A 15,607-nucleotide genomic window follows, 5' to 3' on the forward strand; every position below is an offset into this window, starting at 1 on the left:
TCAGAATTAGGCAAATTCATCAGCTGTCACAAAGTGTCTTCAAAGGCGAGAGCTCAGGTACTGCGGGGCTCTGATTCCACCAAGTCTCACTGTGTCAGTTTTATTGGTGCGAATTCGCTGACGGGTCTGGCTGTTCGATCCCGTGGCCTCAGGGAAGTAACTGACAGTCTGCACATTTTGCTCTTTTCAGGGAGCTCGGCAGCAGAGAGGTGCTGAGCTACTCTTGGCAAATTCCCTCCGTCTGGGAGCAGAGATCATAAACTGCATGTGGAGTTCATTGTTTCAGCGCTGATACCATGCGACAGAGCACGCAGGTGCAGCTGTGGACGACCAAACAGATGTGCAAATACAGTTCCAGCCCTGATTAGAGGGGGCAGATATATATTTACGTATGATCATTTATATTTATTGTCAGGTTGACTACGTTTATGCTGGAGAGGTTCTAGAGAACGAGAGCCAAACAAACAGCCCTCCCTGCTGTGAGCCATCAGAAACTCTACGCCTCAAATTCAGAGACGTGTACTGGCACCAACTACGAGGACCAAAAGAAAAATACGGCGGAATCCAGAGCGTCCTCTGCCCGAGCAGACATATGTTTTCTATCGTGCTGCAGCAACTGTGACAACAAGGAGAACAATAACATGATAGTGCTGTCTGTTGTTTAAAGGAATATTTCAGAGGGTGCGGGTCAGCGCATCTTCTGTGTGGACAGCCGGGATTACAGGTAGTTCCACAGAAAGACACGGGGAGTAACAACGTAAAAATACCCCATTGCTGTACTCTGAGAGATTTTTCAGATATAAATACTTGACACATATCTGTATGTTCTACTCCTTACATTTAAAAAAAACAAACAAGCTGTAGTTTTGATGCATGACAGACAAAAAGGATGTAAAAACTGTAAGAGGAGACACAGACGAGTGCTGTGGTGAAGATGAGATGTCCACTGATAACGTTTGTCACCTGGTAGAAGAGAGACAAAGAGGACAAAGAGGACAAACAGGGAAAAGTTAGGGACACTCGACTGCCTGCATCTTGTGTAGTGAAAAATATGGCGTTGAATTTACCAAAGCGTCTGATTTCTGCTGGAGCAGATACAATACTGTCGTACCGGGCTGGCCGTTTTGTTTAGGTGTCATTTAAATCTATTTCTTCAAGAGAGCCAAATTAAAAAGCATAAATCAAACGTTCAGATGCTGACTCTGATGTGTCCAGCGACAACATCTGCTGGGTGGAGAATCTGTTTGTCTGTTAAACCGCAGAAGAGTTGTTTCATCGCAGTGAGAGGAGAAAGGAGGTGTAAGTGAGAACAACAGAGGTCGCGGCCTCTGAAGAGCTTGTGCAGCACGAAAAACGCTGTTTGTTTTGTTGTGTTTTATTTGTTGTCTTGAGATATTGAGGCCAGCGGCCGTTGGCAGCGTGAGCAGGCTGAGTGAATCCAAGCTTCAGGACCACCAGACTCATCGTCCATCCCACCGCCACCCGGCCCTGGAGGATTTACCAAACTAAACCAGGGTTGAAACGGATGTGGAGAACCGTTTCTACCAACACTTCAATGAAACCTTTTCCACATCGTTGGAGAGTTGTGACTTCTTGGCTCAGTTCTCCCAAATCTGGTGCTAATATTAATAATATATTATTGTTTATCAAATTTAGATGCATTTGTAAAAAAAAAAAAAAAAATCTAAATTGATGAAAGGCTGAAATATAAAGAGGTCAGCTGAGCCAGGAGCATCAAAACAGTTGCGTCAGTAAATACACACTCACATTCTGTGTTTAGACAGTGATTAAGGAATTAGCGATGAACAAACCATATGTCACGTACACCTGTTCCAGTGGCGGTGAACGAAGGCCTTTGTCTCCAGATAACATTGACTTTGATTGGCAGATTGTAAATCAAGTCTGGCAGTCAGGCGGTGCCCCTGACTGCTGCTCTCACCTGGGTTCTACAAACAGGTTGGACTGGCCGTGTGAGTCCTTCCTCCTCCTCGACTCCCACGCCTCCGCCGCCTCCGCCGCCGTGCTCACAACACTGCAGACGAGCCTCGTGATTCTGTGTGTGAACATGAGAAGTCCGGGGCAGATATCTGTGTTCCTGCCCTCCCACACAGTCGTTTAAACAGCAGCAGAGAAAAAGAACCATCTCTTTCTAGATGAGGGCGAGATATTATCCAGTGTATTAGTGTGATCAGAGCTGGCAGTGGTTAGAGGAGCACTGAATTGTGGGAGAAAAGGGGCACCACTGCACCTGCCAGAATCGTTTTCATTTTTTTAACCACCATTACATCACCACGTACACTTACAAACCCCGTCCATTCCCCCACCTGTTTATTCACCTCTGCGCTGCATTACGCTGCTGTGTTGAGGCGTTTCCTCACACACACACATACACACACACACACACACACGCAGATGCATATTCTCCCGCTCTATGAAATTCATCTCCTCTTGACTGTATCTCTCTCTGTTGTAGCAGCGGCGTTTTGATGTGGCTAAGAAACAGAGGGAGGGGTCATGAAAAAAATAGCAGTCTAAAAATAGCCTTTGGATGAGGAGCGGGCATAAAATAGCCTTTCATCTGTCTGTTCACCGCACTTTCTACCGCTTTCTTCTCGGCTGGCGGACACAGAAGGAAATCCTGAGCCGAGAACATGTATGATAACTGATAAATACAGGATGAGGAAGATTTGTGCTGGAAGGTCTTTCTCCTGCCGCTCTTTTTCCTCCTTCGTAATACTTCTTATACCATATATATATATATATATATATATATATATATATATATATATATGAGGTAATATAACGTTGTACATGCAAGAAAGCAAAAAGTAGGACAGTTTACCACAAGCGCGTGATGAAAATGTTGCTCCAATAGTGAAATCTATGCAGTGTTTTTGATCAGTTTCAAGGTCAAACGTCAGTTGCTCTGGTAAACACATCAGACAATGAGGCACGCATGAAACGATCACGAATATCAATGACTGCAGGCCGTTGTTCACGTGACCGCGGAGCAGTCCGACAGATCCTTGAAGCTATTCCTGATTTATTTTCGTCGCAAATTCCCAACTGGAAGTAGACGTCAGCCACGGCCTCCCCCCTTCCCTTAACGCTGAATGATTTACCTGAAACGAGTCTTTGCTCTTTGACGCCGAGAGCCTGACATTTCCATTGACAGTCTTCATCGTTTCAGGTGTAGTTGCACCCATTATCTCAGTCCTCCACGGCTGAGGAGAGCACTGCACCCACCAGCAGAACTGCGCTGAGATGACGTCACCTGTACCTGTTGAGTGTGTTTCCTTTTAACCACCTGAGGCTTCCACACAATACCTCTGCCATGCTAATGCAACTATCCTGGAGCTTATCTTCCTCTCTGCAGGGCCTCTGCGCAGCTGCCCTACTTCTCTGACACTGTCAGCAGTAGCCTCAGGTGAACACGCTACCCAGATGCCTGTGTGTCCTTACCGATGTCGCGCTGGTGTAGGATGATCACAGCGCCTGCAAGATAAAACTCAGGGGCTCTGATTTGGCTCTGAGAAGAGCAGCAGATCCGGTGAGTGCAACGGAGACGGCGACGTTTATGTAACCGAAACAGATGAGCTTGTATACTGACTTGGCCGGCTGCCGGCTCACTGCTGGCTTCCATGTATGTTTGTGGAGTGAAATGTAGTCTGCTGTCGACTGTGTGTCTTGGATTGTCTCATGGAACCGAACACATCGTCCTGCTGTCCCCACAACATGGAAAAATACCTCAAACGAGTCAATTTGTTTGGAGAAGCAGAATCTCAGTGAAAAAATAAATAAATAAATAAACTGATCCGAGTGACAGTCCTTTGTTTGTTACTCTACCGTCTGTCACGCTCGCTGAGTTACTGCTTCGGTACTTTAACCTGTTCTCATCCCACGGCGTCCCATAACACCCCCAGCCTGTTGCCCCTGTACCATAAACACCATGCTTACTGGGAACGATGGTACAAGCCAATGGGTCTTTATTTCCTATTGATAAGTTACAAGTCTGGAGCCCAGGAATGGAAATAGAGGGGAAAAAAATATATCAGTATTTTGTTCTCACAAGTTAATAGTTAATTTATTATTTTGAGGTGTTAAAATCATCACGTTTTGGAGGCAAGTTAGGTCTCCCGGCCACTTGTGAATTTTTAATTTTTTTTTTTTTTTTGGTGGGGATCAAACTAATAAAATTGTTGGGATAAGTTCTATCTTTTGGCCACAAATTGATTTACTGTTGAAGAAAGTTATACCTTTAGATTTAAAATGACTAAGTAGGGGGCGCAAGTTGTGTGCTGTGGCCTGAAAAAAATCCAAATTGAGGGAACGATCTACAAATAAAATACATTGAAGGAACAGGTTCCCTCTTGTGGCCTCAGAGTATTTTTTTCTCTCTCACAGAATGTGTTTCGTATTGCCGCTTGAGTGCTCGGTATAAAACAAATGCTGGCAGAATGTTAAATCACTGTCTTTTTTTTTAATAGGGTGATAAACTGAGGGAAGATGGACAAGAAAACTCTCCATCCATCCATTTTCCAACTTAGGCGGTTTTGGTGGCAGTGCACGGGGTAAAGGGCCCCTCCTGGGAACACCTTCTGAGGCCTCCCCACACAGGATGAGATATGTGATCCCCCCCAGTGTGTTCTGGGTCGACCAAAGAGCCTCTTACCGGTTGAACGTGCCCTGAATCCCTCAAATCAGGTGCTGAACCACCTCAGCTGACTCCTCGAGCAGTGGGAAGCAGCTGTGCTCCTGGAGCTCTCCCCTCCTCTCTGAGGCTAAGCCCAGTCGCCCTGTGGAGGTAAACTGATTGGGCAGCGTACGGGACCACAGTATATTGAGAGATTCACTTTCCGACTCAGCCCCTTTCTCAGCACCAAGGGCCCACGGAGCTCCTGCTTACTGCTGCTGCCTCCCGCATCCACATGTCTCACTCTGACACTCCCGCTGAATTCCTTCATTTGGGGCACAAACTTGCCGAACAGGGGAACAGCAGCCGGATACAAAAAAACTACCTTAAATTCCCCTTTTAAATGTGCAGTTATAAAATGAAGAAATGCTGCATTCACATAAAAACATGTCAAGATTTTTTTTTTTTAACATTAAACTTTCAACTCAGGGGTAAATTCAAGAAGGAATGAGATTCTTGAAAATCAAGACCTTAGATTTTCACTTGATACAGAGATCAGCTGGTGTCTGAATGTTTCTTTCAACACCAACGACATGTTTCCCTTTCAGTGAGCTCCACCTGTGAGTGGTGGTTCACTTTGACAAGTATTAACTCTACAATATTTAAGAAGTTCCTAAGATGACGAGCTCGCAACATTTTTTTGGTTTTGTTTTATTTTTTGCAGACTTGCTCTCCTGAAGATTTTTCTCTAGCAACTGAGCAACTTCTGGGTAAATAAGCGTGTTGTTCATCATCTTTAGAGCCAGACATCTCTGAGCGCAGTATGGAGCTCCAGACCTCCACCGGACAGCTGGCTGCTAGTTAGCTTAGCTCCAGTGAATGCTAGCAATGGGGCAGAGGAAACAATCAAGTACACTTTGTGGTTTTCAGTTGTTGTTGTTGTTTTTTTTCTCACAGAAAAAGCTAAGCAGAAACGCCCATCAGTTGATACAGGGTAAAGAGTGTTTTGGAGAAAAGTATGCTTGAAGACTTTTTCCACTGCCTCACTGCTAGCATTCATTGCTAAGCTTGCTTAGCTAAGCTAACCAGCAGTTTGTCATCTGGTGGGGGTCTGGAGCCCACAGAGAGGACAGAAGGGTCTCCGTCTGCTTGTTTTGATTGAAATTACGATGGACAATAAGTTCATTTCCCAAAAGTTGCCAAGTTCCTTTCTGAATTATCCTAAATGTGATCTTAATAATTCCTATTTTAATCTGGTCCCAGACCTTCCAAAAACAAAGATTTTATAATCTTGGTGTGTCGTCAGTCGGTTAAAACCATTGATTTGTCGTGTCCTCAATTCAAGTTTTGAAGTCATTCAGTGGCTTTAATTTCCCAGATTTTCCCCCGCAGCTCCGGTTGTGATCTGTTCTGTCCAGACTTTAAGATTTGAAGAAGAAAAGAACAGCAACATTTCGCTCTAATTCGAGTTCGTATCTGTGCCTCCACTGTCTCCACCTTGATTCAATAAAGTTCAATAAAGTTTTTTCTCACACTGTCTGGCTGGCACGGAAGCAGTCGGCCAAATGGTCCCGCTACACTCCAGCTGACACACAGCAGACTGAGCTTCACATTTTTTTTATTTTTCCTTTTGTTAACGCTGAGATTGATTTTATTTTTTTTGCCAAGCTCTCACTGCCGCCGATTTAACCGAGCTATCACTTGACGTTCAGGTCTGACGATTAGATAACAGCGTTTTGTTTGATCAGACAGAAGTGCTGCAGTTTGTGCTGAGACACTGCATGGGAACAGAAATCTACCCAGAAGTGTGGTGTCTCTTTATGATTTCGTCTCCCCCCACCCCCCCCCCACCCCACCCTTTTGTAGGAACTGGTGCTACGTCTCAAAGCCAGACGTGAGGCCTGCACGCTACGATCACAAGCGACGTTCCCTCCTGTTTGATTTTGTCTGAGTTAAATATAAATGGATATGTGCAGCCCAGAGCTTCTGTTGTTTGTCCCTCGTAAACAGCTGATTTTTCTTGAGTTCTATGAGAAGGCTGAAAATAAAAGAGCTTCTTTTTCCAGTTGTTGTTTTTTTTTTTGGCGGGGGGGGGGGGGGTTGGAAATGCAAATATGGCTGAAGGCTTGTTTTGTTTGCTCTGTTGACTCTAAGGTTCACACCTCCGCTCATAATCAGAGCTGAAGGGAGGGAAGAGATGGAAACAGAGACGGTCGGAGTGTGCCAAGGCCCGGACGTGGAACAACCAGCCAGTGTGTGTGCCGGGACAACAGAGACAAGATTTAGCATCACACCAACTTTGTGCCCAAACAAGCGTTGAATAGCAGCAAATAATCTACTAACGAACTTCTTTTAATTCCCTTGAGGGAGCCACATCAGGAGGATCCAGATGGCGCCAAGCTTCAATAAACCCACTGAAGACAAATAGATAAATATATTGATGAAAAAAAAAAAAGAAGCTCATTTGTGGCATAACCAGAGACAAAAGTCAGACAAGTAATAAAAGAAATCTGGAAGAATCATTCCGCATAAATATTAACCAGCTTTATTCAACTTATAATTGTTTTTTTCCAGCCAATTCTGAAGATTTGGTGTCGTTTGATTACTTTAAAATTAATGAGAGTTTGAAAAAAAACATTTTTTTAATATCTTACATGTTACAACATCCTTCCAAAGTATTTTGATGTGAGTATTGCTAGTAGAGCAAATGGCAAAATTAAAAAAAAACAAAACAAAAAACAGTTCTTATGCTTGTTTGAGTTTGCTTTCTTCTTTTCCAAAAAAGAAACAAAGGTGAATTTATAAAAAATGGGAAATGAAGATTTGTATGAAAGCATCTTTACTACACTTATTATCCGTCCTGTTCAGTGTGGAGCAGACGGAGACCCTTCTGTCCTCTGTGTCCACATCACGGAGCTCCACATGGCTGAGTGCTAGTGCCACTACCATCACTCGGCAAATATCGTCTCAAGCCAAAGCGGTCTTTGTCTGCATCAGGAGAAGAAGGGTGGCGCCCAATAAAAACGCTGTAAATTACTTGACGTTATTTTAGAGTTTGATACATGGCCAGAGCTACTTTCTTGACCAGGCACAGTGATTTGATGCAGCACCTCAAAAGCCACATTTCAATTTTGGTCAAAACAACAACAACAAGTGTGCGTCCACCCAGACGTTGCGCGGTAACTCAAGTGACAGCATTCAATACTACTAGAAACTGAAACTACATTCCTAGAAACCTGTCTATTTTTAGTTGGTAGGCGTAGTTGCTGGTGAAGACTCCTGGTGTTTTCAGCCGATACCATCGCTGTCTGATGAAAATACACATTGTGTAGCCTAGTTTATTTGCTGCAAACCAGTTAGGAGACACGCCTAATTCAAGCTGTAGGGCACTGTGTCCTCACAGCAAGAAGGTTCCGGGTTCAAGCCCCGGCTGCAGCACGGGGTCTTTCTGTGTGAGTCTCCATGTTCTCCCTGTTCCTGCTGGGTTCTCTCTGGTACTCCAGCTTCCTCCACAGTCCAAAGACATCAAGAGGGGACCAGGTTAATCCAGACTCTAAATTGACCGTAGGCGTGGCTGGGAGAGCCAATGGTTGTCTGTCTCTATGTGTTGGCCCTGCAATGGACTGGTGACCTGTCCAGGGGGAAGGCTGCTGGGATAGGCTCCACCCTCACCACCCTCAACAGGAGAAGAGGGGGAAAATGGATGGATGGGTGGATGGAGACTTTGGGGTAAAAAATAATACTTTGATACCTCCATAACTAATGAACCATTTCAGTCGTCGTTGGTTGGTTTTATTTCCTTCCTCTTCCTCTTGTGTTCCTTATTTGTCTTTCTTTCCAAAGGACCAGATACTTTCTAAAAATAAGTGAGTTGCTCATCTTTTCTACTGAGGATTCAAATGGAGTTCTTCCAAGATTTTGACTCACCCCAACTGCCAATCAGCTAAATTGGTCTTTGGAGAAAGTGAGTTGTATCTGTGAGGGTGCAAAATAACTTCTCACACTTGCGCTAAATGTGTAAGCAGCCATGTGGATGGAAGCCCAAACTTTGAGAAACAAAGTTGGTTTATCTGCTTTATTCTTAAACTAATTGTCAGTATAGAATCTTATCTGGAGGTCATGTTAGAGAATGTGAACAGCGGTGATATTGAGTCTGACATTTCATGTTCTCATTCACCCATTTCCAAAAGAGACAACAATCAATTCCCAGGACTGGCGGTGTGAGCACACGGATCCAGTTGTGCTTCACTGATTTAGTCTTTGGATGTATATCTCTGAGCAAACAGCCCCAGGCTCAGCGTCGAGCTGTCAAACTGTTTTGTGGCCATGCCAACAAGGCCCCTCTCTCACACTGAGGAAAAACGTCAAACCGCAGCGAAAAAAATGACTCGCAGCTCGGTGGTCTTCAGCAGAAGTGTAATGGGGCCGACTGCGCCAAATAGGCAGACTGGCTCACTTCTCTACACTCTCCTCCAAAAAAGCTCCCATTACGGAGGCCATTACTCCCAGCAGAAAGAGAGACAACACAAACAGTGAGTGGGAGCCCCACAGAGCTGCAGCCGAGCGCTCAGCTCCGCTCACGTCGCTCAAAGCTGCTGATCTCATTTTGTTTTGAGGAACACGAGTCGCTGCACACTCTGGCTGGCTGGCTGCCTTTGTTCTGGGGTTGTCATAGCACACAGCAAACATTTTCATGGGAAGGAGTTTACATGCAGATGTACAATCATGACCAAACAAACAGAGTGAACGGCCCTCCAGAGTAGACGAGGACCAACTAGAACCTTATCTGGAGGTCTGTCCAGAGATGGCACTTGTTGGCCAGGTTGCACTGAGAGTGATCGTCAAGCCTACTCTCTGTGTGCCTGACTGCTCTTGCTGACTGCTGATAGATGTTTCTATCAGACAAGGTTGCACTTAAGTCCTCAAGACTGGAGACTTAGCCAGGACCCGGGTTTTGGGACTCATGAGCAATCTTAATCTGGTGCTGGATCTCAGCCATTTGGTCACTCCTCCGTCTGAGTGGTGAGTAGCGAGCCGTCTTCGTTTCCACAGACGTTCACGTGGACTCAGTGGGGTATAACACTCTGACTGTGTGTTCACACCAAACGCAAATGCGAATTTCGCGTCTTGTTATTCGCGCGAATTTGACCGCCAGATCATTTTAGTGTCCATTTGTGTCATTTGCGCGAATTCGCTCACTTGCCCGAGCAGCGACTATTTCCGGCAACATATTTTTCCGCCATTTCACCATAGATATTCAAAGAACTGCTGCGTTGTACCTGCTGTGGAAGGCTGAAATACGTCGGAAAACTAAACGCCGTCGTATCTGGGTTCACAACACCATCTAGAGGCGAGCACAGCTCGGTGAATTTCACAGAGCAGTGAAATTCACCCAGGGGCTCCATCTGCATAACCGCCGCTTCGGATTTTCGGGTGACGACTGGCCAGTTTGACGACCTGCTAGCTAGGATCGATGACAGAATTTCACGAATGGACACCAACTTATTCAACCGGTTCTTGTAATTTTGACATGTAGTGTCATACAGCACTGGGTTACCACACACAGCCACAATCAACTTGTCCTCCATCTTGTGACACAGTCAGCCGTGACGTCAGGACAACCTCAACGCTCATTGGCTGTCGTAACAGGGATTTTTCACCAAAGTTGAATATTTTCAACTTGCAAAAAATTTCGCTTTGCGAATTTGCGTGATTCGCGCCGCCCGACTGAAAATTCACGTTTCGTGTGAACACACAGTGAGGGTGCCCCGTTCCTCTATCCTAGCATGAGAGACTAACTTTGTCTGGTTTTTGATGCCAAAGTAAGGAATATCTGCATCGACCACTAGCTAACCTCAGAGATAGCAATCGCCTGTTAGCTCACTCACAGCCTGTTAGCTTCATTTTGCCAGCATAAATTCCACAGTCAATCTGAGCTTTCTGGAAGAAGTCAAGTTTTTCAACGTACCAGACAGGAGGAGGAGCTTCACAAACCCAGCGAGGCTTCCTGTGTACTGTACGGAGTTACGAACGTTAGAGTCGAAGGGTTTTACTGACGGATTTTGATGTCTTTTTTTTTTTTTTAAAGGACATCTCTTTTAATTTGACAGCCATTAAAAATCTATACATTTTTCAGAAAGAAATTTCATGCAATTCAGTCACTGAGCTGACAACTCCAAGGTTAAAAACCCTTAAAAATGTAAAGAGGAATAAAACTTTGTGTTATGATCCAGCATTCCTGTGCTATTTCCCTCTCTCTACCCAGTTCCGAGCTCCGCCCCTGTTGGTGATTGGCTGCTCCCTTTGTCAGTCACTCTGCGGCACACCGGAAACACCAGTTGAATCCATTCCCTGATTACCCCCCCTAGGTATTTAAGTCTCAGCTGGTTGTTTCCGTGTGCCGGAATATTAAATAGCATCCGTCGTCTTGACCTGTTCACATTCCGTGCATTTTGTACGTTTTTTCCGAGTTTGCTTTCTTGTCGCTGTTTTCTAGTTTTTTCTCATTGTTACCTTCCTAGTCCGAGTAGAGAGACCTCCTCGTTGATTGTTACTTTTTCTAAGTGTGATTTCGCTCCACTTTCTCCTGAGCCACTAAGGTGTGCCAGAAGACCCAGTATTTCTGTGGTATTTTTTGTTAAAGCCATTTGCTGGATTATAGCAGCAGAGTGCTGACCTTTTGATTTCCTTAGATTTCCGTTCCCATTCTAATTTGGCTCGCTGATTCCTCAGCCTTGATTTATTTTTCCCCCAAATTCTTATTTCACCCCAGAGTTAGTCTGGCGGTCGCCTTTTGTTATCGTTCCTTCAGCTTGTAGTGCTGCCCGTGTTTAGATTTAGTGTTTTTCCAAATTTTAGTTTTCGCGCCCCGTGCGTTTTATTAGCGTTCCACTTGTTTGTTGTGTCTCAGAGAAACCTCGACCACTGTACACCAATAAACCTCGTTTGTTAGACCTTGAGCTCCGTGTGTGGACGCGTTGTCTCCTTGTGCTGATTCTGGTAGCCTGGTGAAGGCAGGTCTAACACTTTGGTGATGACAAAAAAAGGTTTTATTTGCTTGTATGTATATGCCACTCTCGGAGAAAGAGGTGCTCTCAGGGGCAGACGGAATGACCTTTCCTTGTTACATTTGGGGATACAGAACATTTATCTCACATTAGAAAAATAACAACATGCAAGATATGCGTCCAGAGCTGAGGATGCCTTCCCACTGGGGATTATGTCTGATGTGCATCGCGGCAGCTTTTGATCATCGAGGGACAAATTAAAATCGTTGAACCCTTAGTTATGTAAACCTATGCAGACAGAATGAATTGGGTCATAAAATTGCGAAGCTGAGACAGAAACAGAGACAGAATCATATTTTGATGAACCGACTTAGGATGTTGTCATTGTCCTGTCAAAAGTTTCCAACACATTGGAATCAAAACCGCACAACTTATTGCATGAGCAGTTTCTCCAAATATTTGATTTTGCTCTGTAAATTATTTGTAAAAACTTTTCACAAACAGGCCCATAAATTCAGGTGGACAATGTTTTCTTTTTCCATTAATCATCCTCTGACCCCTCTGATTCATCCCCGCAGGGTCTCAACCTCCCGCATGGGACTCGCTGGACTACAGTGTGTTTGTGAGAGGCGGCTCCAGAGACCAGCCGCCACAGTTGCTGGCCGGCGAGTGTGTATCTGGGTCAGGAGTACAGAGCAGAGTGCAGCGCCAAGTCGAGTGTGAAGTGGTCTCCGTGATCACCTCCCTCCCTTTGTGTTCATCTTTGTCTGGCCAGAATCACTTGTGTTAATGATTGGTCCTGCTGCTTTTGTCCACCTCGTACACACAAAACCCACCCGAGTTCATCGCCTGCTGCCCACACAGGCGGCACGCAGCGTGCACAGAGCCCGGAGAGAACGCAGCCACCAGCTACTTGGCTGTATCAGTGGAAATATGCAGGCTGATAACAGTGCTGGGCAGAAGAAAGAGAATTTTTGAAGGGTTGCTGGTATGTTTTGGGTTCTTTGGAGCTCAGTCATCAAACTTAACACTGAGGTCTCTCGTTTAATTTTTAACTCAGTTTTAAATGAAAAGCACTCACCTTTCATCTCCCGCTGATCGGCTCCCCTGGGGGGCTGGGAAAGGAGGAGTGAAAGTGGTGTGTGTGTGTGTGTGTGAATCTCCATTTTGTTGGGACATCAACATTTTCTCACCTTCCTTTAAAGGAGGGGTAGGCTCCAAGACTTTTATGTACTTTTTGTTATAATCCCTGAGTTTGTCATGATGTCTCGATGGCAATCAATAAACTATGATGTTTAAAAAAAAGGAAGCATCAAAATCCCTAATACATAAGGGGAGGCAGGGACAAATTTACCTCCACCCAATCAAAACCAACTACCAGCTAGATTGGTTGGAACTGTTCAGCTGTCCATCAACAGCCAAAACCAGCCTGCACATGATTGGGCAGCTTAGCTGTCCGTCAAAAGGCTGAGAGCGGGAAGCCTTCAGCGAGCATCAACGTCTTGTTTGATCGGTGTTGGGCGAGCAGCCTCAAGGAGGACGAGCATGAATCCAGAAGAAAACACTTCAAAAAGAAAAAGGTCTTTTTTCTAACAAGCAACAGGTAAGAGGGAGAAGGATAAAAGGCTCGGTGCAGATCGAGTGATTCTTGCTCGCTCATTTGCTCGCTGGGGGAGTCTAGAAGAGCCAAAAGGTTTTGCTACAGACGCGCAAGTAGCAGCCTTTCTTTTGGACGGGTAAGAAACCCATTTGCTGATTTTGCTAGCAAGCTAGAGAGGCTATACTTGCAGTGGTTTATTGTCAGTCTGGGTTGTGAGCGAGAGCAAAACGCTATGTTGCTGATCTGTTCTGTGACAGAGAGCGAGGAGGGAGGTTCATGATCAGAGTATGATCCAGAAACGATTTAGACAGATTCGTGCCATGTTGTTTGTGTATCGTGTCTCTGTTTTTAAATTAAAATAGAAAATAAAAGAATACGTTAAAAGAAAGACAGAATGCCAAAAACAGGCGACGCCCACCCCTCCTTTCAAGAGGCAAATGTCAAGTCCACCTGAGTCTGACAGTTGACGTTTTGCAGGAGACCTGTCACGTCAAAGAGGTAGTTTGGCCTATGAGAGCGGGGTTGTGGGAAGTCTTCTTCTGCATCAGGGTGATGACGTCAGTGCAGAGCGCCGGAAGCAGCGACTTTCTGACTGTCAGTGTCTTCACACTGCTGAAGGCTGGAAACTGCAGAGGAACAGATTTTATCCACCAGATTAAAATCTGTTCCTCTTCCAGTCAAACAGCTCTTTCTTTTGGCTCTACATGTTTGAACCGCAGAACGCTGTTGTATTCCTACGCATGCTGCAGACTTTGCTGTCATGTGTTGGGTTATTTGCATATAAAAGGGAGACAGTGAGCGCTGATGGTGTGGTGACCTGGGGCGTGAGTGGAGAAGCATGTTAAGACCAAGTCCAACCAGGCCTGAGACTCCTTCTGAGGCCAGTTAGGGGTCGAGACTTGGTTCTGGTCTAATTCATGGTTTTGGGTTTAAGTCGAGTTAAGTGGAAGAACTTGGTTTGGCAACAGATTGTGACGGTTATGATTATGATAATGATCACCATCACTCCAACAATTGTGCTGGCTAAGATAGCGATACAAAGCTCTGTGTGTGTGTGTGTGTGTGTGTGTGTGTGTGTGTGTGTGTGTGTGTGTGTGTGTGTGTGTGCAAACGTGTTTGTGTGTATTCATTCATTTAGAGGTTGGGGTGATGCGGGGGTGCAGGGAGGAGTTTTGTTTTTCCTACGAATACGAGGAGTTGCAGAGTGTGTGTGTGTGTGTGTGTGTGTGTGTGTGTGTGTGTGTGTTTGTGTGTGTGTGAGGAGGTCATTTGGTCAGTTTGCCCATCAGTACTCGAGCTGTCTGACTGAGCATTCTCACCATCTGCATGACCTCTCCTCCCCGACTGGCTTTTGTTCCCGGGCTCACCCCCCCCCCCCCACACCCACACACACACACACACACACCCTCCCCCCTCCCACCGACGTCTCTCACAGAGCACTGTAGTCCAAAGGGTCAACGAGCCTTCATCATCCGCTTGCACTCCTCTTCCTCACTTACTTTAATGAAAATAGCATGCTGCTGGTTCTCTGCTTCAACGGTGAAGTCAAGCAAAGTGGGACGAGTGTTAGGCAGCTGCGGAGAATCTGCACTTCTTTAGGAAATAAGCTGCATTTATTTAAAGTTTAAGCGATTCAGTTGATCTGTCCTGAAACAGTTACATGGTACAGCAGGTTAAAAGGTAGGAGCTTAAAGGAAAAGGCATTTAATTTACAGGTAACAGCAGAATTTTCACACTGAACCCCTGACATAGAAACTGCGATTTTTATTTAATCAGGGAAACAGGGATACAGCTTTTTATGACAATGTCAACTTTTAAGATATTTACCAATGCAAAAACAAACCAAACAAAATCAGCACGAGACTGAAAAAAACCACAGAAAATTTCAACAAAATTTCTAACATAATTTTTCAGCTTGAAGCGTTAACATTAATAATGGGAACTTTTTTTTAACAAAAACATACTTGACATGTTATAAGCAACAAAGCTGAGTTTCTGAAACGTCACTGTAATAAAGCAAGCACATACAGAGACTGAAATGAGCCAGGAGTCATTGGTTGGATCATATAAACGTCAATCTTTTGAGTGACAGCTGCTAAATCCCTGGTCACAGCCACGTTTCCAGCAGCAGGCTTCCCATTTTCAACAGTCATTCAAAAATGTCTCTTCAGCTGTCTGAAATTACTCACTGCTCACGAGCAGGACGTTTTCCGGTGCTGTCCGAAGGTGCGGTGAAAGGGATTCTGTCTTACGTCGTCCACACGCAGTTTCCCACAGTGCTGTGGGAAAAGTTGCATACAACCGATGAACAGCAGACGAACAGGCAACAACGATGGCATGTTTATGGTGCAAAGGTCAGTGTGAAGT

At 45.0% G+C, this 15,607-nt stretch overlaps 2 long non-coding RNA genes across 2 annotated transcripts; one reads left to right on the top strand and one right to left on the bottom strand.

Moving 5' to 3' along the window:
* Positions 1–656: 656 nt before the first annotated feature.
* Positions 657–3,140, bottom strand: LOC147246044 (uncharacterized). Its single transcript, XR_015109756.1, has 3 exons — positions 3,123–3,140; positions 1,940–2,149; positions 657–963 (listed from the first exon to the last, which is right to left on the bottom strand). It is a non-coding gene; the product is annotated as an uncharacterized LOC147246044 (long non-coding RNA).
* On the top strand, positions 2,827–7,360 carry LOC147246045 (uncharacterized). Its single transcript, XR_015109755.1, has 3 exons — positions 2,827–3,550; positions 4,488–6,345; positions 6,788–7,360. It is a non-coding gene; the product is annotated as an uncharacterized LOC147246045 (long non-coding RNA).
* Positions 7,361–15,607: the final 8,247 nt, after the last annotated feature.

The sequence above is a fragment of the Aulostomus chinensis genome, chromosome 17 (assembly GCF_037954235.1).
Source record: "Aulostomus chinensis isolate RoL2024-O1b breed Wild chromosome 17, RoL_Achi_v1.0, whole genome shotgun sequence".
Classification (NCBI taxonomy): Eukaryota; Metazoa; Chordata; class Actinopteri; order Syngnathiformes; family Aulostomidae; genus Aulostomus; species Aulostomus chinensis.